The sequence below is a fragment of the Myotis nattereri genome, assembly GCF_964212035.1.
Source record: "Myotis nattereri genome assembly, chromosome: 17".
Taxonomy (NCBI): Eukaryota; Metazoa; Chordata; class Mammalia; order Chiroptera; family Vespertilionidae; genus Myotis; species Myotis nattereri.
In genome coordinates this window covers 36716186-36739209 of record NC_138092.1, presented here as the reverse complement: position 1 = coordinate 36739209, position 23024 = coordinate 36716186, and the positions used below count along the sequence as shown (strand labels likewise).

The 23024-nt window shown below is 40.0% G+C and overlaps 1 protein-coding gene across 2 annotated transcripts in view; it reads right to left on the bottom strand.

The window, feature by feature from the left end:
- LOC308533179 (uncharacterized protein C8orf34) overlaps nt 1-23024 on the bottom strand; it is a 466353-nt gene that overhangs the window by 191953 nt on the left and 251376 nt on the right. The window contains exons 12-13 of one of the 2 annotated variants that reach the window (XR_013997045.1): nt 21059-21118; nt 18671-19568 (exon numbers count right to left, since the gene is read on the bottom strand). The exons of the other annotated variant lie outside the window; for it this stretch is intronic. The gene's annotated coding sequence lies outside the window, so the exon portion shown is untranslated. Of the gene's footprint in view, nt 1-18670; nt 19569-21058; nt 21119-23024 lie in introns of those variants that run through there. 2 annotated transcript variants of the gene reach the window in all.

Genomic DNA, 23024 nt, shown 5'->3' with positions numbered 1-23024 from the left:
CAGTTTGTACATTAAACCACTTTCAAAGGACAATATTACTTCTTACCTGCTTTAAAATGGTGTTTGTTTCCTGGGCATAATTTTTCACTCACCCACCTTTAAAACTGTTTCTAGTAAACTACACAGACACAGTTAAGGTTAAGTAGAGAAGAGAAAATGATGCCATAGTGCCACGCTCAGGATGAAGTTCAACACATACATATTCATTTTAGTTTAATCACAGGAAAGAAAAGATAGCACCATAGACATAATGTATAAATTTAACAGTATATAATTTCATTCCAGAAAAAAAGGAGTGAATCTTCTCCATTCCACTAGACCCGTGGTTGGCAAATTGCTGCTCGCGAGTCACATGCGGCTCTTTGGCCCCCTGAGTGTGGCTTTTCCACAAAATTCCATGTGTGGGCACACTCAGACAGTGCGATTGAAACTTTGTGGCCCATGTGCAGAAGTCGGTATTTTGTGGAAGAGCCACACTCAAGGGGTCAAAGAGCCGCATGTGGCTCGCGAGCCACAGTTCGCTAAGCCGCACTTTGCCGATCACTACACTAGACCAAAAGACCTAGCATTCTCTTTGAAAAGAAGGAGAATAAGATTAAGCCTTGTGGTGACTAGTCAGTTGTATTGGTTGAGAATATCCCTAGGACAGTACATCCACATCTTTATAAGTAAGAATATCACATTGAGTTAATAATCCTGAACAGAGCCTGTATTCTAAGTTAGCTGGGAGGCTATGTTTTTATTTTCCTTTTTAACAGATAATGTAATTGCCCACAACAGTGTTCATAGGAGCCCTACAGGTTGGTTAAAAAAAATGAGACATCTTCAGATGTCTCTGTCCTTTGAAATGGGGACATCTGATTCCTTTCCAAAGGCTACAGCTCTTTATATCTTTTTAGGACATCTATATTCTGCCATGTGTCACGTCTACCCATGTCCTTGAGTTATATCTGGTCATTTGGTCTTAAGGTATGCTGAAGGAGCTGGCTGAGAATAAGAATATTTAAATTTGTTCTGTGACAAACTAAAGAATAATGTTTGTTGTCATCACTGTGATAGCAGTGATTGTAAAGGGAGACAGAAGCTGCTATTTTGTTTTTATTGAACTGTTTTTCTTAGCTGGAAAAATAAAACTGAGGATGAGGGGTTCAAAAATGTGGCTTCTTTTACAAAGCTAACAAAACTCACAGCACTTAAAGTTGTTTTTAACAGGAGAACGGTGTGGGACCCGCATGGACCTGGAAATACCATTAACTCACTAAAATTCCTTGCATTGTATTCTATTTGTCTACACAAGCACATACTTTTCTGGTAAGAAGTTCCACACTTTTGACAGATTCTCAAAAGAGATTTGTACTTATGAAAGTGTAACAAACAACTGAGTTAGTCACTCTCCTTTTTTCAAATTACATCCAAATGCGTAAAAAACAGCACATTTATTCCTTGCATTTGTTCAACATTGTTATTATCATGTAATCCCTCCCCTCAGGAAATTACATTTCAGTAGAAGAGATGCTGATTTAATACTAAGATTATATGCATGTTAAGAGATAATAGTTTTTAAAAGATAAAAGCCTAGCTCTCAAAATATATGAAATAAGCACACATAAAAGATTTTATTACATTCATTCATTCATAATTAATGACTTATTAATTAATGTTACAATCAGGTCAGAGCAGATTTAAAAAAGCAATTATACATATATAGGCAATACAGAATGCTAAACAAATGTATGAATCCATGCAAAACTGGTCTATCTACAGGCCATAGTCAATTGCACTCCACAGGGCCCCAATCTGTATTTCATGAAAAAAACAATTTGCATTACTATGAGTCTCACACAATAAAAAAGCACAGATGACCTAGAAGAGTCCTCTGTCAGAGATACCACTCACCCCCCCCATTTGAGTTCTGTCCCAGTTTTTCCTGCCATCAATTTACAGAAAGATTGTGACAAAGCTTTTCTATGATACACAAAACAAGTAACTAATTTGACTGAGGGAATCAGAGTAAGTCCACATGGAAGTGACATCTGAAATGGAAGTTGAAGAATGAATGTGAGTTACATATGCAAAGGTAAGGAAAGGGACATAAAATGCAGATTTCACAACATCTACAGGGGCTTCACCTTGTGAAAGAGTCTGGGCCATCTACCAGTATAGAAGTGTGAGGCTGTCAGATGACGGTGGAAATGTAATTCAGTTTTATTTTGAAGAACGCCGAGGTCCCAGTGACAGAATTTGAGTTTTTGTAATTTCCCAAAGTACTTCTGATGGTGAAGTGCCCTTCAGTGCTTGAGAGCTCTCCATGAAAAAGTGAAACTGACCTGTAATCATCTGTTGTTTCTTAACATTTAAGGTATAGTTTTTCATTTGATGATGTGAAATTATAACTTATGGAGCAAAGTGTACTCTGCCTGGTGCATGAGACCCTAGAATTATACTGGTTCTGGATTTTGGCTGAATGGACATTCCAGGAAGGTGTCCTCGGCTCTGAGTCACAGACACTTCCGGCACATCCACTTTGTCTAGAGCAGTGGTTCTCAACCTTCCTAATGCCGCGACCCTTTAATACAGTTCCTCATGTTGTGGTGACCCCCAATTTCATTGTTACAAATTGAACATAAATAAAGCATAGTGATTAATCACAAAACAATATGTAATTATATATGTGTTTTCCAATGGTCTTAGGCGCTCCCTGTGAAAGGGTAATTCAGCCCCCAATGGGTCGCGACCCACAGGTTGACAACCGCTGGTCTAGAGATACACAAGCTCCCCAAATAGAGATGCACGACAGACATTCACTGCAGGTTTGGTGACGTTTTCTTAGTCAGAGAAGTAGAACAGTAAGTTTTTTATGTTCGAGGAAAGTTACTGGCAACTCCATGAAAGACGACGTGGATCAGCACTGATAGACTAGCCGGCGGGAACAGCCCAGAAGAGACATGAGAAGGCATGGACTCAGGCAGTGGGAGTTGGATGGAAAGGAAAAATCTATATTAAAGAGTTAATTAACATTTTCTTTCCAATGGGCTGCAGGGGTTAACTGAGAAGGGTTCGTTAAACAGACATTTAGCTGGTGGAATCAAGGTGGGCTAGGCTGCTAAGACCCAAGAATGGGTGAAGGGTTCACAGTTGTAGCCATCAGATGGGGAGACTGATGCTAGGAAGTCAGAAATGGTTTCTACATGGGGTTGGAAGTGGAGCTATTGAGAATACAGTAATCTCTGCTTTTACAGGGAATTGAATGTTATAAATCATCTCATGAAAATCATGGAAACCAAATGATCCAAAGAAGAGTTTCTTACTAAGGGCAAGTGGCAGTTTGAAAAGTCTGAAAAGACTTGGTGGCAGTGTGAATCAGTAGCATAAGCTTCAATTTTATTGAGACTAGCTTATTGCTTTTACATACTCTTTGGCCTTTCTTCTCTATGAAAAGAGTTAACATATTAATTATAGGTATAAATAGTCTCTAGTTATTGTTTTTACTATATTCATGAGTAATTTGTGAAAAGACTAAGAGTCCTTTGAAAGGTTCTGTGTACTCACTGTTATATTCCCAGCACGCAGAATATACTTCATAATGTTTGTTGAAGTGTTAATTAATATTTTCTATGAAAATAAGAGTTGCTTATGGAGCTCATCTTCCTAAGTAGCCCAAGAAATAATTGTTTTCTCTGATGAGCGTAATCCAGCCACTATACACTGAAGATTTCAGCTAGAGTCTATGCTAAGGCCCTTCTCTAATTATTCATTGAACACAATGTCTGAGACCTCAAACTTGCCCAACCTTGAATTCCCTTTATTGCCCTAGCTTTATTGCTTCTAGAATAACTACCTCTGTATGTTCCCCCACTGGGAGTGCTCTCCTGTAATTTAGCTCTCCCTTCTCAGAACTACAAGTGCTGAAAACTGGAAATGATCTTGTCTGGAGCAAGTGAATATATGTGCTCATGAGAAATCAACTGAGCTGGGAATAGCCACTCAAGCCATAACTTGAAATCCACTGTGTGCTAAGAAAAACAAGGCATCATGGTAGGCTGAGGGCTCCCTGTGCTAACAGAGCCATTGTTTCTCCAAATTTCTGATTTTTATCCAAGCAATCCCACTCTAATATATTATGTTGTCATAAGAAATGCATAGCATTACATTATGGTTCATCTTTCAGTGTCTTGAGGGTATTCTTTGTTGCTCCATCAATTTCTTGCCTTTTTCCTGGAAGTCAGATGGATGTAAATACTCAAAGCAGAATGCCTTGGGAAATCTCCCCGTGACCAGACTTGTGGGAAAGTTTAGGACCAGTTGGTATTAAAAAAATTATCATAATTCTCCTCAGATGCCCTTTAAACAAGGCCAGCCGTCTGGAATACAAGAGGAATGGGGTTTGTGTGTCCTGGCCCTCTTAAAGACTGTAACTCTAGTTCTAGAAACACTGTGTGTGTGTGTGTGTGTGTGTGTGTGTGTGTGTGTGTGTGTCTAGTACTCCATTAAGCAAAATTGCTTCAGCACAAAACCTTTCCTCTTGGGTGCTACCTTCTATCATTCAAAGAAACTTTACACATACACAGTTTTGCTTGTGATTATATGGCTTATCCCTGAAAGGTCCTATGTTGTGTTTCTGAAAGTTCAGTTATGTGGGGATTTAGAAGAAGTTTTCATATGAGATCCATTTGCTAAAATGCCAGATCAGAAACAACTTTTTAGACAGATAAATTTGCTTGGCTTCACATCCTTACATTCACCCAGTGACCGCATTAATATTAGAATGAACTTCCTTTTATCCCAAGTAGGATATTGGCAATGTTGTTTTCTTACAATGACTTAGTCGTGGGAGACTTATTTACAGAAGCACAGGGGTCAGGATATGCCTTCTTAGTGTCTTAAAATGGTGACCTATCTGCTACCTGTTCAAATGCAAAGCTTATGTGAGTCCCAAGAGAAAAAAGAAAAGTCAAATTCTAAAGGTAGGCTGCTCTTTTACTGATCTTTCTAAGCAAGTCAAAAAAAGACATTTATGTCCCTGGCCTGTGTGGCTCAGTTGATTGTGCATCATCCCATGCACTGAAAGGTTGCCAGCAATTCCCAGACAGGGCACATGCCCAGGTTGCAGGCTCAATCACTGGCGATGGGGAGGGGGAGAATGCAGGAGGCAGCTGATTGATGTTTCACTCTCACATTGGTGGTTCTCTTTCTCCCTCTCCCCTCCTCTAACTCTAAAAACCAATATAAAAATATTTTTCTTACAGACCTTTGGATAATCCAAGAAACCCGGGATTTAGAAATTTTCTGATGGCTACAACTGTGAACCCTTCACCCATTCTTGGGTCTTAGCAGCCTAGCCCACCTTGATTCCACCAGCTAAATGTCTGTTTAACGAACCCTTCTCAGTTAACCCCTGCAGCCCATTGGAAAGAAAATTTTAATTAACTCTTTAATATAGATTTTTCCTTTCCATCCAACTCCCACTTCCTGAGTCCATGCCTTCTCATGTCTCTTCTGGGCTGTTCCCGCCAGGGCTAGTCTATCAGTGCTGATCCACGTCGTCTTTCATGGAGTTGCCAGTAACTTTCCTCGAACATAAAAAACTTACCGTTCTACTTCTCTGACTAAGAAAACGTCACTGAACCTGCAGTGAATGTCTGTCGTGCATCTCTATTTGAGGAGCTTGTGTATCTCTAGACCAGCGGTTGTCAACCTGTGGGTCGCGACCCATTGGGGGCTGAATTACCCTTTCACAGGGAGCGCCTAAGACCATTGGAAAACACATATATAATTACATATTGTTTTGTGATTAATCACTATGCTTTAATTATGTTCCATTCGTAACAATGAAATTGGGGGTCACCACAACATGAGGAACTGTATTAAAGGGTCACGGCATTAGGAAGGTTGAGGGTCGAGGGTGCCGGTGAACCAAATTCAGGGCTGTTGGGCCCCAGAAGCAAGGTCTGGGTCAGTGCATGACCAGCCAGTCATCTGGTCATAAAGGTCACTTAGGCTTTTATATATATATGACAAAGAGGAGTAGCTTACCCATAGTAAGCTATCAATAAATGCCAGCAATTATTGTTACTGGTTTCCAGGCTATTTTGACTTTCATTAGGTAGATATCCCTAAACACTCTGGGATCTTTGCCCCCCCCTTTATTCCTGTTCATGCTGTGAAGTGCTGTAAACTGGTAGTTGTAGGGTTTCCTTCGTTTCCTTACTGTAAATAATCATTGCCTTTTATTGTCTGATATCTAACAGCTTGAACCCCATTATGTCACATATTCCGTCTACTGCTTTATTTTTTTTAGGTTGGCCAGAAGTGGAAGTCCTAGTAATCATTTTCAAAATGATCAGCGTCCTATTACTCCTATTTGCTCAATAATAATTTACAGAGTAGCAGAAGAAGTAATCTGGGCCTGTCAGCAATTTTAAATGAGATGTATCTTTTTCAAACACATCATCTCTTTTTTTTTTCCTTTGCCATGGGGACACACTTTTCCCAGACATGAACAGACCATCCAGATAGGTTAGCATAGCTCAATATTAAGCAACTTATTTATCTTCTGCTAGTTTACTTAACTTACTTAACTTATTACGCCTCGTTGACTTTGATCAGGAGCTAGTAGCTTCTGTTTCTTCTTAACTTCACTTCATATCCAAACGATTTCTCCTATGTAAGGAGCCCAGATTTTAAAGAAGCCTCCATCCCACCGGGATGTTAATTACTTCTGCCCACCCACACTCCCTTGGGAGTCTCACTTTCAGAGAACTCTGTACTTCATTCAAGATGTGAACATATTCATTTATTTTGGCTTTCAGCAACCTTCAGTTCATCTGAATTTCAGAATGTTTGGCAGATATTCTTTATAGACTGTGGTTTAGGGAAGTAGCTGCTCTCTATCTTCACTGCAAATAAAATTTTCTTTTTCTTCTTTTTTTCTTTGCGTTGGCTTCAGCAAGGGTTACAGATTTCACAAGTACATTGCCATAATTCACTAAAAGTCCTTCCTCTATAATGAAACTTACAGTTTCATCGAAGCCTAAAACCTCAGCCACCTTCCTAAACATGGAAAGCAAACATGAAGGATGAATGTTATTTAACTGTCAATTATTTTTAACCATTTCCCTTATACTGGTCTCTTTTCGTTACCACTAAAACACTAATCTAGGCCTTTATTATTGCATGCTTGACTAATGAAATTTTTCTTTTTGTGTATTATTTTAAAGCCTTGTTCTTTTGTAAAAAATCTGTTCATGCCCTAACCATTTTGACTCAGTGGATAGAGCGTCGGCCTGCGGACTGAAGGGTCCCAGGTTCGATTCCAGTCAAGGGCACATGCCGGGACTGTGGGCTTGATCCCCAGTGGGGGGCTCGATCCCCAGTGCAGGAGGCAGCCAATCAATAGTTCTCTCATATCATCGATGTTTCTATCTCCCTCTCCCTTCCTCTCTGAAATCAATAAAAATGTAAAAAAAATTGTTCATATTGACTTGTAATATGAGACACAGGTACGAGTTTTTGCTTAGATGTCACCTTTTCAGTAAGGCCTACCCTGAGCACCATACTTAAAACTGCCATATGTTCTCTCCTGACATTATTAAACTCTCCTATCTCACTCTAATTATTCACTTCTAAAATAAAACTTATGGAAAATCTAACACATATGAAAGGTATATAATAAAGTTATATAGTATATACCATAGATGCTCTATTCTGAATAACCTTTATTATGATATAGCTCATTTTTATTATGCTTATGGGCTGTCTCTCTGTTAGAATGGAAGCTTACAGGAGCAGGGAATCTGTGCTGCGTCTCGCTATTTTGTTCACCTAGAACAGGGCTTGACACTTAGTAGGTTTGAATACATTTGTTGAATTAATAAATAGACCTAATAGAAAACAGATAAGCCATGCAATGGAGTAAGAGAAACAGATAAATGAGGACACAGAACTAATTACTGCCTTTACTACGTTTCTTGGCAGAAATACAGGAATGTGATGAGTTACAAAGCTCACTTTTGATATAGACTGAAAATAATCTTTTATCAAGCATTCGGCTCTAAAAGCATTACTACAACAACCTTCTGCCTTAACTCTCTACTCTTTAAGACTCATCTTCCTGCTCCGATAGCATGGCTCAGGGGTTGAGCGTTGACCTATGAACCAGAAGGTCACAGGTTCGATTCCCGGTTAGGGCACATGCCCAGGTTGCAGGCTTGATTCCCAGTGTGGGTCATGATGGAGGCAGCCGGTCAATGATTCTCATCATTGATGTTTCTATCTCTCTCTCCATCTCCCTTACTCTCTGAAATCAATAAAAATATATATTTTTAAAAAGATTCATCTTTCCCACTTGTATAGGATCATTCTTGCTAACGACTGAATATATTCCTCAACTCAAAAACTTAAGATGCCTTCAAGTTTGAGACAGGCTACAGAGTTAACTTTTCAATGGCATGAAAGACATTTTCAACCTGGCCCCAACTTCTTTGTTCTTTTCACTCCCCTGTTTTCTAAACATGAAACTTCAAGAATATCTACTTACTGGTCAAAATGTTAACAAAAACACTTCTTAAGAGTACTGCCCTCCTTTCCTTCTCTCTGTTATTTACATGGTTCTTGCTGTCTCAGCTCAGGCTGCCATAACAAACTCATAGCCTGACTGACTTAAGCAACAGACAGTTACTGTCTCACAGCTCTAGAGGCAGGAGAGTCTGCTACTTTCCTGCTCAGAGTATCACTGGACCAGAACCCCTCAAGGAACAGCCTCCTCGGAGTCTGCGCTTCTTAGAATTCCTCTCCTCTGGACTTGACCATCTTGTAAAAGGCTGTCAATCCATTGCAAGGATTGGCATCTCTATTCCTGGCCCGGAATCAGGCTTAAAGGAGCACTTTATACAAATACACATACACTAGAGACAACACCTTCTTCGAGAGACACTGAAAGCCTTGTACTCCAGAGAGAACTGGCTCTGAATCCCAGCCCCTTTCTAACTATCAGTGTAAACCTTGGCAACTTAGTTTCTCCGGGTTCAGTTTCATTTATAAAATTCAAATAATCTTTGCCTTCCATGGTTGAAAGAAGATTAGAGATAATGCACATTAAAGGACTGGAATATTGCCCGACATAGGAGGCCGGAAATGTAGAACTATCATTGAGAGATGCGTTGTGAAATTCTTTCTCCCACTTTGAGTAGCCTTGGATGCGGATGAGAAAGGTTGCAGGCTCGTGGCTAATAGGACTGAAATACCAGGTCGGAGTTTTTAATAAGCCTATGTTGTATACTATAGACAAATGTCTCTCAGTGCATGATTTGGCCCACATTCGGGGTATACAGCCTACTCGTGACCATAGGAGTCACCTCTCCATCTAACAGCTATCATCTCCCCCCTACTCTCAGAACTAGGGAGCACATTAGAAATCAGTCCCAGCTTAATTACAAGTGATCAACATTCATTGCCCCAAATTGGAAATGTTTCCTTAGCTTTTTAATAGTCATGCAAAGAGAAAAATAGAGACATACATTTTTCTTTTTCTTTAATTTTCCCTAGCTACATGTGTTAACCCAGAAACCACAGTGTCTGATCCCACAGATTGTGTAGATAGCACAGAGTCATCATGCCCCCATCCCCTTCCATTTCTGGTTCTCCCAATTTCCTGACAAGAGGGGCAGGGCACCCAGCGGTGTCTCCTTGCATCAGCTATAGAGACAGAGCCAGGTGACATGTGTGAATGTGATATTGGAACCAGTTCACAGCACCTGTTAAGAGCTTATTTTAAGCAACTCTTCCGTAGCACATGGTGAGTGATGACCTGTTGGTAGCTTGGAATCAGCCATAGTGAGGGCACACTATCTGGTGAGCATACACTACATGCTGGGGCCTTTAACTAGGGGATATCAGGTGGCTAGACACAGCACCGAGTCTGACCTTAACACATCCTCATCCCCTGCTTTTACACCAGCTTCTGGGGCTTTAACAAATGCAGAATCTCAAATGCAGACTGGTTATGATTGAACTTTGATATCTGCTAGAGGCAGAAAAGTTAGCATCATATTTGACACCCTGTAAAGCAATGTCTTAGATTATTATATAAGCATAACCAATGGGCATAAGACAGTGGGGGGGTAGGGGAGGCCGGGGGGGGGGGGAGGAGACATATGTAATACTCTTTGTAATACTTTAAGCAATAAAACAAAATTTTTAAAAAAGTGTTTTTACTTAATGACTCTGAAAAAGAGAAAGGTTAACCCAAAAAGTCAATGTCGTGACAGCTGAGTGAGATAATCAACAGAAGCCTGGCGAAGGTTCATCTTGAGGACGCCCGCACGTCACTCCAAACCTCTCCGGGCTGGCTATCGGGCTGGAAATCTCACAACCTCGGGCTGGCAATGGCTGTTTCCAAGGTTTCCTGGGTTTGGCTCCGTCGGGAACACCACAAGCTCGCTTCACTTTCTTCTGTGGTATTTCTTTACTTCCGATTCCACAAGAACCATGAAGTCAAAGGACCGGGCAAACAAAACAAAGAGCATGAAAAAGAAAACAGGAAGGGAATTTGACGAATGACTTCAACCCTCGGCGAGGATCTGGTTTGATTTTCATGGCAAGTGTCCGCATGCAGTTCAGACCGACGCAGGCACCCGGGTTCCTTTTCATCCGCTCATATTCCACTTGGCAAGATTACATCGCAGAGATACTGAGCTGAGGCCATCAGTTAGCTGCTCTGGCGTCTGTCAGCTCGTCTGAGGAGCACTGGTAGGCAACAGTGAACCTGCTTTAGGAACCAATCAACTTGGCAGAAGACCTTCAACTTGTAATGAAAGCAAATTTGCTGTGTTCCCCATGCATTTTTGATCGGAACATATAAGGATTGTTTTTTACACTTCCCAAAGGTGATCTGTTCTGTTGAAATGCAATTTAAAAGCAATCAAGAGGGAACCCTGAGAACTCGCTGTGTCTTTGCCAAAGGTGTCCGTCCCAGGCAGGGCACATACAGTAGAGCAGAATGGTCGGGAGTCTTTCCCTCTCCTGCCCAATTAAAGGCCATTTCTAATGCAGCATTAACGTCTACATGGAAACAAAACCTCCTAAGTATTTTACCACAATTTTCAAGGAAAAAAATGAGGTGTGATGGGCTAGAGGCAGCCAGGAATGTCGGGGAATGAGGTGCCAAGTTGGGAGGGGTGCCAGGATTAGCCATAATCTCTTTCTTTAGACTGATCAAAGTTTGAAGCTGCCTGCCTGTGGCTCCACGTGGGGATCCTTAGCCTTCATTACACGGCAAAGAGTTTGGCCTGCTGGCCTCTAAGGAGGTACCTACCTGCCTTTCATCCAGGGCCTGCTTTTGAACACCCGGACAACTTTGCCTGTCTTGAATTATACACGTAATGAAAGTCTGTCAAAAAGTCTGAATGAAAGAAATGGAGAGAACCAGGAATTCTATCTGAAGACCAGAGAGTAATGGTAAATACTTACTTTGAATCCCTTGCTCCTCAGCCACATCAAAGGGAAAAGTGGTGTTGGAGGCTCTTTCGTGAGGGGGTGGGGAATGGCTCCCACCTTGGTTTTATCTGACCACTTCCTCTTTGTAGCCAAGCCTATGTACTTACACACACTAATGAAGAGGGGGAGGAATATAATGGTCACATCCTTGGCTTTACACATGGACAACTGGGGTTCAAATCCCGGTTCCACGACTTCTTGGCTTGAAGAATACTGAGAGCGTTTAGCTTTAATCTGCTCACACATCAGTTGAGGAAGTTAATAACAAATGAAACAATGAAACAAACACCTCCAGGTTCCGATGTTTTTAATCAGCAGAGGCCCCAGGTTTCAGGGCGCACGGCTGGACTCATTGGCTCATGGGCATCGGAGCAGCTTTCTTAGCATCCCAACCTGCTTCTTTCCTTGGTGCCCAGGTGCCCGTCAGCTGCCTCGCACCATCTACAAACAGCAGTGTCTCTTGCAGCTCTGGTTCTTTCATTAATATCCAGAGTATTAATATTAATATTCATATTAATGCATACAAGGTACAGCAGAAGTCCATGCTAAGCATTGGAACCATAGCAGCAACAACATGATTATTGTACTGACACTCAGAGAAATTGATGTTACCTAAATCTACACAGCTTCTGAGGAATACAGCAGGTACTGAAACATACATTTCTGAAGAACAAAACACAAGGTCTTATTACTACAATACACTATCCTTATCTTTCCACTTCAACAGGTGTCTGTTTTGGCACAAGAATATTCCTTGTAAGATGAAGGCTATGTTTACATCTGGCTATCCTTGGCAAAGATCCTCTATATAAACTTAATTTTCCAAAGGCTTTTATAACTGTCAGTATCAAAAGAGTTTTCCAAAGTAAACAGTTCTGTCTTTGGAACACAATAAACCAAAGATAGAAAGGAAGGTGTTAAAACGTATTATAAGTCATCATATGAAATTATGCAATCAGTTCCATCAAACCTCGTGTTCTAGGTTTGGGTCGACCTTTGGAAAAATGACATCCCTTTACTCTACTTGATAACCCTCCTAGCCTTGAGAAACTAACTCCCTTATTTTCCACCTGAAACTTTATTTGATCTTGAGGTTCTAGAGTCATGTAAATCCAAAATTATAGAATATGCATGAGATATAATCCTAAATGAAATAACATGACCATTTTATATGTATGTTAATATATGTAAGTGTGAAATTCTTTGATATAATAAACAAAAGCTTAGGATAAGTTAAGACTTATGTTAGACAGATGGACATTATTTTACGAATGAATCTAGTTGCAATCTGCTTTTCTCAAAATATAACTTGGTAGTTTCTTTAAAAGGATCATGATCAGGCCCAACCAGTGTGGGTCAGTTGTTGAGCATCAACCTAGGAGGTTATGGTTTGATTTCAGTCAGGGCATATGCCTGGGTTGCGGACTAGATCTCCAGTGTGGGGCATACATGAGGCAGCCAATCATTGATTTCTCTCATCATTGATGTTTCTATATCTCCCTTCCTCTCTGCAATGAATAAAAATATATATTTTTAACGAGGATAATGATCAGTTATATTTGCTCAAAGCTCAGGAATGTCTAAAAACCTAAGTTAACATGACCTAGAACTAGATATTTTGGAGCCATCATCTTCAGTAAGGAGAGAATTTGATCTAGTATGAGTCAAAGCCTAAGTCTGACACTAAGCCATACCATAGTGCAGTAACAAATAAACATCTGACCTCCATGGTGGAATAAATATTTATTTTTCACTCACATTACCTGTCTAATGCAGGTCAGCAGGAATTCTACCCCACATAGTCATAAACCCAAACATCTTTAGACATGTCCATCTCGATTTATAACACCCAGGCTCACTGTAGCAGGAGAAAAGAGTATTGAGAACTCACACATCTACTAAATGCCTTGAGCTGGAAGTGCTACATGCCACTTCCACTGATGGCCCATTGGTCAGAATTAGTCATGCAACCCTGTCTAACTGCAGATGCCTGAGGTATCTTTCTATGTGCCCAGCAAGAAGAGAACTAGATAGGGTGAGCAATCCTCATGTCTATCAAAGACCCAGGGTGAGAAATCCTCATGTTTATCAAAGACACAAAGAAAGATATCTCATAATGAATTCAAACAATAAGTATATTAAAGATTTTTAAAACTTCAGTTTACAACTTACTGAAGACAGATGCATAGTTGTTTTCCACAGTAAAACACAAATTTCCATAGCTTGATTTAAGCCACTGATGATGTGATTCTGAGTATACTCTTAGAAAAATTTCCTGTGCATGCTCATTATCTTTACCTAAAAAGTTTTGCAAAATGTAGTAATAAAAATATAGCAATAAAAATGGCCATAAGCACAAGAGTTCCCCTTTCACTCAGAATCCAGGTGGTAAACCTTGGCTAAGTCGTTCAATCAAATGCCTGTGGTTTATAAAGGGCCCTTCAGACACAGCTGTAATGTACTGCACAGGCCACTGCCAAGTCTATCAGGTTAGTTGCAAGCTCTTTCAGAGGCTCCATTTTTAAACCATAGGTTGACCATTTCCCGAGAGAATCATGTACACTAACAACCTCAAAGCCATTGCCTCCCCCTGCCATTAGCGAGGCGGTTTCTGAGAAAAAATTGCTGTATTTTTCAGACACTGGGTCGTATTACCATTGTTGTCTTGCACGTAGCACTTAGGGATCTTCAGGCACATTTTAAATGATTATAATAATAGTGAGGAGAGCTGCCAAATCACAGCTCCTGCTCATTTCCAAATCCACTTATGTTGGCTTTGCAGAGATGGGTTCTATAAACATCAAAGGCTCAAAAGAGACAAGAAACCACCGTAGACATTTAAAAAAACAAACAAACAGAAAGAATAGTGGTGAGAGAGCCAAATGCAAGTTGAAAAACCAACAAACATTTATAGTGTAGGCAAGCCATGATTTGCAGTAGAACAGCTCTGTCCCTCAGACCCCGGAAGATGGCAGATGCTCCCACCTCTCCCTCTAGGGAGTGCCTCATAAGCTTCAGGCTAGCAGCTGGCAATGCTTATTTTCCTTATAACCATCCAAAACTATGTTTGAATAATTTGAGGGGAAAAATGGAAGATAAAAATGCTGCAGCAAGATTAATTCTTAACCTGTTTCCTAAAGATTTTAGTTGTCTCTCCTTCACTATTAAGCAAAGTAAAAGGAATTCTCAAGTTGGATGTTGCTATACACCCACTAAAAAGACCCCAAATCGGGCATGCCTTAGTTTTGCTTCCTAAATAAGGAAAACTCTATGTTCCTTGACCTCCCCTCCCACTCCCATAGCCGCTTTTTACTCCATCCACCCACAGGAAGTTTCTACAGCCTCATTAAACTAGACAACTAAAGGTTGTTCAACAAATGAGCCCATGCTTGTCTCTCCCCTGACATCCAGCTGTGCTTACAGGAACTAGGGACCTTGAAGTGCACGGATTTTGACCTTCTGCTTCCTAGAAACAGTGTGTGGGCCACCCACCCTGTCTAGTGTACATAAAACTCTTTCCTTTTGAAATCACATTTTCAGTCCCTTAAGTGCTGGTGTGTTCCTGAGTCTTCTTTCTTCTTCTCACTGCCCTCACGCTCATTGGGTGATGCTATCTACTGCCTTGATTTCTAGTATGCTCCACTGGGTCATTTTTAGGTTGATGAGGCTCAACGTCTCGCCTAAGTTCTCAGCCTCTTTAAATTTGACATGTCCCCAACTGAACTCCAGTCACATCTTCCCCTCATTACAAACGTATTTCACTACCAGGTGTGTTGGCCAGAAATCTTACCATCTGCAACTCCTCCCACACATCTTTAATCATCAACTGTCTAAATCTCTCCCCTCAGTACTTCTCTCTCTCCGATGTTGATTACTGGAAGTGTCCTAGTCATTCTCCAGTTTCTAGTCTTGTCCCTTTATGATCCATTTTCTATACTGAAGCAAAACATTGCCTTTCTAAAATGGAAATATTACTATTCACCTGCTCAAAACTCTTTGGTGTGCCTCACTTGCCCCTTATGATACCCTTAATAGCTCCATTGCTATTAACTTCTCATCTGCATCACTGACAATGCTGTGCATCCCCTATGTTCCAGCAATACTCAGCTGTCCATGTCACCTGATAGGCCATGTTATCCATCTCTCTGGATCTTTGCACATGCTGTTCTCTCAAAATACTCTGCAGCTCCTTTCTCTATTACTATCCCGAATTTACCTTGACTTCCCCCAATTTCACCTGAATCACCCCCCCTTATTTAGATTACAGCTTAACCACAGCCCAAGATTCCTTACCACATCTGCCCCAATACTTCTGGGCCCCCCGATCTAATAAGGTGTTAGACACATAATGGGTGTGTTGAATAAGTTAGATACAGCTGGGTGGGGGACTTGAAATTCTCGGTGGTCTGTGGAGGAGCTATCCTCTTTTTTTCTAAAGAAAGAAGGTAAAGCAATAGCCAGCTCAGGTGACATTTCTCTTCTCCGTCTCTTAGTGTATCCTGTAGTGACATCACATGAAGAGAGTTGCAGTCCTTGCCTGTCTCTTCCCTGGAGGCTCCACCCGTGGTCAATATTTTCCTGGCCTTCCAGAGCATCCCAACCACAGTTAGATTCTTAACATATTTGCCTTAATAAATCTAAATAAGGCGTTATTATTTTTTAACTCCTGAAACAATTTCCTAACTAGTTTTTCCATGTTTGCCTATTCCCTGTGTTTCCTACTCTGTCATTTTCCCCATGCTGCCAAAATGAGCTGTCCTAGCTATCCATCAGACAGCATCACTCGCCTTTCTACTGTGGAAAATATTTAGCTGCTCTCGTTGGCAATGGCTTTCATCCTTGGCTATTCATTAGAATCAAGTAAAAAGCTTTTAAATAAATACTGATGACTGGGGTCCACCTTAAACCAGCTGCATCTTAATCCCAGAGAGGCTTAAGCATCTGTGATTTGGATGAGTGACCTGTGTTAAAGACCACAGAATGCAATAGATAATTTTTCCTAGCCCAGTTCATGCCCACTTCTCTGCCCCATCAACTGCCACCTCCTAACATACTCTGTGTGCTCCAGTAATAAATACCATGTGTCTTTTGTTCTCATCCTCATGCACACTCTGCCGATCCAGACTTCCAAACTGGGTTCATGCTGTTGCTCCCACTAAAACGCTAGTATTTGCCTTTGTTGCTCCATTGACTCCATCTAATTTTTAGGGAACCAGCTTAGGCATTATCTTTTCTGTGGATCCTTCTTTGACTTCCCACCCACCCCACAACTCATACTCTTCCAAGTCCAGATCCCCAGATGGGTTCACAACTGCTCTTTTGTGCTCCCCTAAGAATCTAGCTTATAAAGGTCATCCTCACTGCCCATTACCACATTTTATTTAAATCATCTGTTCATATGTATGTTTCCCCTACTAGACTGTGATGCTCTGGAGAGTTGAGGATCTGGCCTCTATGACTAGAAGGTCAGAGACAACTAGTCAGGGACACCCAGAGGCCATGGCATGACTTACGGCCAAAGCCATCTCTCTACCGAAGTGCTGTTTGCATAGAAAATCTGAGGAATATTTCTAGAACCCTCTTTCCCATGAGGTTTTCAAGTCCTACCATTGAAATGACTCTGGATCTTTGTTGAAAAATGAAAAAGAGGCAAAATGAGTAATGGCAGCCCAGATGAGTGCTAGCAGATTCCGATTTCACATGTAACACTTGAAACAGGAGATAGGAAAACAATCTAGAAGAGTTTCCTAATTTGGATTCTAGTTGTTTACTGCCTTTGACCTCTGTCTTTGGAGTTGACAAAGAAGAGAGAGCAAAGGTTGTGGAGTGTGTGTCTGTCTGTGTGTGTGTCCTGCTTCGTTGGCATAGACAAAGATTCTGTCCTTGGTAACACTCTAGACCCGTGGTTGGCAAACTGTGGCTCACGAGCCACATGCGGCTCTTTGGCCCCTTGAGTGTGGCTCTTCCTAAGCCTTAGGAGTGCCCTAATTAAGTTAAAAACAATGTACCTACCTATATAGTTTAAGTTTAAAAAATTTGGCTCTCAAAAGAAATTTCAATCGTTCTACTATTGATATTTGGCTCTGTTGACTAATGAGTTTGCCGATCACTGCTCTAGACTGGCTTTTCTGAGCCCTCTTCTTGACCAGACCTGAAACTTGGCCTGTAAAAACCACAGATTCTCAGTACAGATAATTTCATCCACCACAACACACTGTCACATTAAAAGACTTGAACGAACACTTACATAGTTTCTAACAACTCAAGGCAGCATCCCTAGGAGATGACTTGTGCCCTCTTTAGTTCCTGTCTTGGAGAGCTCAGGGCTGCCAAAAGGATTTACTGATTGTTTCAGCCAACACCTGAAGACAGACCCCATTTCCCAGTCTCTGTGGGAGGGTAGAACTAAAACTTTGATAATAAGCAGCAGTGGGTGAACTCAGATGAGTTTTACACGGAACAACCCCCTTTTAAAAATGTCCATTTCCCCAACTCTGTTCAAGCCCAAGCAATTCCCCACTCCTACTCCCTCACACACCTTTCAGAATATCCAGTCACCTCTGCATAAATCGAAGTTGACTTCAGATCATGCTGGGTCCTCTTCCCTATTGCAATAGTTTATCACTGATTAATATCTATCTTGCCACTTGAATTAGTGTCTGGCTTTGTCTTTGGTAGAATTTTTTTTTTTTAAATATATACTTGATATCCTGGTAGATCTGATTCCTGAGGTTGATGTAGCACTTAGTAGAGTGACTGTCCCCAGAAACAGGTCAGTGGACAAGAGAATGACAAAAACTGACCAAATGATGGTTGGAGGAAAGTATGGTTCAGATGAAGGCATTAGGGATAACACATTTTCAAGAAACACTATTATGAATATGACAAATATTTGGATCATCAGTTAAACATTTTAAAAGAAATATTCTCCATGTTAAGGATATTTAAATAGAGAACTGGCCTGGTCCTGTAAACTTACTCTCTTGTGTTTTCTGTTCTGCTAAAAAATATACTGCTTTCTAAGCCTTTAATTTGTTTCTACTTATTAAATACAACTTTTATGAAAATCAGTCTCATGAGTTTCTATGCTCAAGAAAATGTTAATGTATGAAAATGTATTATTTGACTTAGGAGTATAACTTCATTCATACAATAGGAATTTCTTTTTTTATTCTTTAGCCATGTCTGGCCTTTAACATTTGTTTTTTGACAGTTATACAGGCAGTTTTATCATTTAATCATATGCCTTAAAGGTCCAGAAAGAAAACCTAGGTTAAGACAATTAAATAAAACAGTTGAGATGCCCAATAAATTACTTAGATCCATTCACTTTGTATCAATGCATAACACAGTCCAAAAGCAAGCATATATCAACTTTAAAATGGATAGTCTTAGTTGGGTTCAATAACTGCATAAATGGTCAAACAGTTTTTATTGATATGGGTTGGGGCATGCATTTCATTCCTTATTGATCTGCTTTATTGAATTAACATATAAATTATATGTTTTGCTAGGAGCAGGGACAATAATTGCAGAAAGGATCGGTGGTGGAGAATGCACCTCACTCTGCACAGAACGTATAGGGCAGGTCATGACACTGAACAGCTAACTCCCAGAGATACCTAAGTGGCACATCCTGGCACATGTGGGTAAGTATAATGTTTATTAATCTAAAAAAATGAGAAAATATTATAAAAATATAAGAAATAGAAAATCCTAGACAAGTTAAAATACAGAAAAATTTTAAGCAAAGTCTTTTGACTCAGGCAATATTTAGTGTATCAAATAGTAATCTTAATAGCTAGATATAAAGTAGTCTAAACCCAGGGCACCAACCATGTCAGAAGGCAACAGGCATGCTGACCACCCCAGAATCCTTTGCCAGGGTTAGTGTTCTCCGATTACTGACTTAGGGCACCTCCTGGTTACAAGACTACTTGTTTGTTATTGATATTATAAAAATAACCATTCTTTAAATGATTACACATAGTAAATAAAATTAGATCTATACATAAGGATTTGAATAATTGCAATTTCCTTAAGGACCACTTGCAATCTCTGCCTGTTTCACAGACCTGTAGGAGAGAAACAAAACAAAACAAAATGTGCTTAATGACATGTCTGTAATGTAGCATATTTAAAAAAGATGTGTCAACTTTACCCATTCATCTACTGATGAACAGTTCTGTTGTTCCCTATCTAGGCTATTATAAATAATGCTTCAATGAACATGGCTTTTTGAGACAATTTTCATATGTAAACACTTAGACAGTATTGTGCAGATATAAATATATAACTGTGTGTGTCTATGTGTCGTATACAACAAAACTAAATTACATTTAATATACTGTGACTCACATTTTATGTAAAAATATAAAAATGATTTCCACATTAGAATATATATAGACATAGGTAGATAGATCTATCCAGTTAATGTCAGCATAAATATATGTATATACCCAGTTAAACTCATCCATATTCCATTATGAGGATTGCTATAATTTTTTTTAATATATTTTATTGATTTTTTACAGAGAGAAAGGGAGAGGGATAGAGAGTTAGAAACATCGATGAGAGAGAAACATCGATCAGCTGCCTCCTGCACACCCCCTACTGGGAATGTGCCCACAACCAAGGTACATGCCCTTGACTGGAATCGAACCTGGGACCCTTCAGTCTGCAGGCCGACGCTCTATCCACTGAGCCAAACCGGTTAGGGCAATATAATTTTTAATCAATCCTCTTTTGTTGATCATTAGATGATTTTTAAATGTTTACATGTTTTCTATATTATAAAACAGTTGTTTTATTATAAAACATGTGCAATGAACATAACATTCTGATAACTGCACAGTGCTGCATTGCACAAATTGTTTTTTAAGGTGATTTATTAATATAGAATTATTGGGTCAGTGGGCAATCAGAGCAGAACGAAACTGAATGAGCTGCAAAAGTAGGAAGTATACTTCTCATTTCATGTAGAAGCTGGGTGACCGTTCGGTAGGGGTTGTGCGGAGAAACGACCAGCATTATATTGGAAGAGACATAGCTAGTTCTAAGTTCTTTCTAATTTTGAAATACTGTGACTCTGAGTGCTAAGAACAAACTCAACCTTTGCTTCTCTCTGTGACATACTAGAGAGAATATACTGTGAACTGCTCATGTTTATATAGTCACTTCATAGGCTAGCCTCACGTCCATGGATTTGAAATTGTTCTGAGATGTTGTGTCTCCGGGATATATTTAATAGTGCTATCGAGTCCATGGACTGCACAGTGGGAGAATATATTTTCATCTCACATATATTTAAAAGTGATTTTCCTGTTAAGAAGAAGGGTTCAAATTCCCATTCTACCTCCCCAGTGAGTACAGATTCAGTGAGGAGCCAGAGAGCCACACAACATCACAAAAAAAGGAAGGAAACCTTGTGCAGAGTACTTGGAGGAAAATCCTTTTTCTCGTTATAGGTCATGAAGACTATTTTAGTAAACCTGACCTCTGAGCAGTTGTAGGATAGTACCCTTAATTACCCGACACTAACAGTCAGTGCCTTGAGCAAACATACCGGAGTAGACCAGAGTAGGACAAGAAGAGCACGGAACACACAGAAGAAGGTCAGTAGAACCTGCACGATGAAAGAGAGAGAGAGAGAGAGAGAGAGATAACACGCTGCACCAGGAAACATCTGTTAAACACAATTCCCTGTGGTTTAACCAACTTCTAGTGAAAATGACATGAAATGAATAGTAAAATTACATTTCTACTATTCAGTGAGCTGCAATTACATACGTTAACTGTTTAATAGTGAATATACTTTCATGTCATAACTCAGTCATGTCCAATTTAAACTTTGGTTGATTCTTAAATAAAATCCAGCCCCAAATGCCCCTCTGAATAGTGTTAGGAATACACATGTCAGTTGCAGGAAGACACTATCTCAATTCAAGTTGTAATGCTTACGTTCGGCATGGGTTAGGCAGGAAAGCAATACCATGCAGGCTGTTACCTTAACACAGCTTATTCTGGATTGGATATGTACATGTCACGGTACTGTGATGCTATAATATTTGTAATTTCATGTTATCATCACAAAGTTATTGAGCTTTACATGAAGTAGTGCACATACATACATATACACTATATCTATAACACTGCATGCTGATAATTCCTCTGAACACATCCCTAAGGCAGGAGAGCAAACCTAGTGGGAAAAGTTTAAAACCATGAGGAAATAAAGAAGATAAGAGCAGATGAAATAAAGGAATCAGTAGACATCGAAGATATTAAAGGGTCTTAAAAGTCCTACAATTAAAAACAACTATTTAACCTGATGTTTATCAAAGTGATTTGATAATAGATTTTTATGTAACTCACTTTTGAAAATTCTATAGCGATCCATTGGTAGGTACTGCCTCAACCAGAGGCATATCAATGCAATTTTTGGTTTATATAATTCAGCGGTGAAATAAAAAAAGCATAGATTTGTACTCAATAGAACTGAATTCAAATTTTGGTCCCATCCCTTCTTATATAAGTGACCTTGAGCCAGTAGCATTGCTCAGGATTCTCCACTGAGGATTATTATCAGGAAAATGCCTTTGGAAGTATCATTAAATAGTGGGCATTTGATGGTTTTACAGTATTCAAATTTAGATAAATAGGAACTACAAAGTACATTTGAAGTGAAGGTGGTCGTAGTGATTGTAGATGGAAAGGGTACTTCATTTAATAAAGCTGGAGAACTTGGTACATTTTTAGAAATCTTAAACATGGAAGGATTTTGGAACAAAATAATGATGCATTCACCTTTGGGTGCTGGCAAGAGACCAGTTGAATTAATGCTCTATATTAGAGGTTTTCAAATTTTAAGGGTATCAGATCAACTGGAGAGCTTTTAAAACACAGATTGCTATGGGCTCCACTATCAGAGTTTCTGACTTTAGTAAATGTGGGGTGGAGGCCAAGGGAATTGCATTTCTAAGATGTTCCTAAGATGTTGCTGGTTTATGGACCACAGGTTGAATATCAATGTTCTATGTAGCATGGACTTTAGGGTGAAGGATGAAGCCCGCTGTGGCCTAACATACTTGAAGAAAAAGGAGTAGGGAAGTATCTGGGCACCAAACAAAATCAAAGTGTAGAGAATCTTAAGGGCAGGAGGTTTGGGACAGAGATCGTATATAATAAAGAGCTAATATGCTAATTAGACCAGATGGCGGAATGACCTTTCAGAACGACCTTCCGGACGACCTTCCAGAATGACCAGTGGGTGGGGTTATGGGGACACAGGGGCCTTGAGGCAGCCAGGGCCGCAAGGCAGCCAGGCTGCGAGGGTTGAGGCAGCCGGGGTTGTGAAGGTGAACCTCTTTCACAAATTTCGTGCACTGGGCCTCTAGTTAGAATATAATAATCTAAAATTTTAGAGTTCGATGCTATTTCACATTTGAAAAACAAAACAAAAAATAATACATATATATACACACACACACATTGCCATAGAAGACCACTATATCTGAGAGGGTCAAGGAATG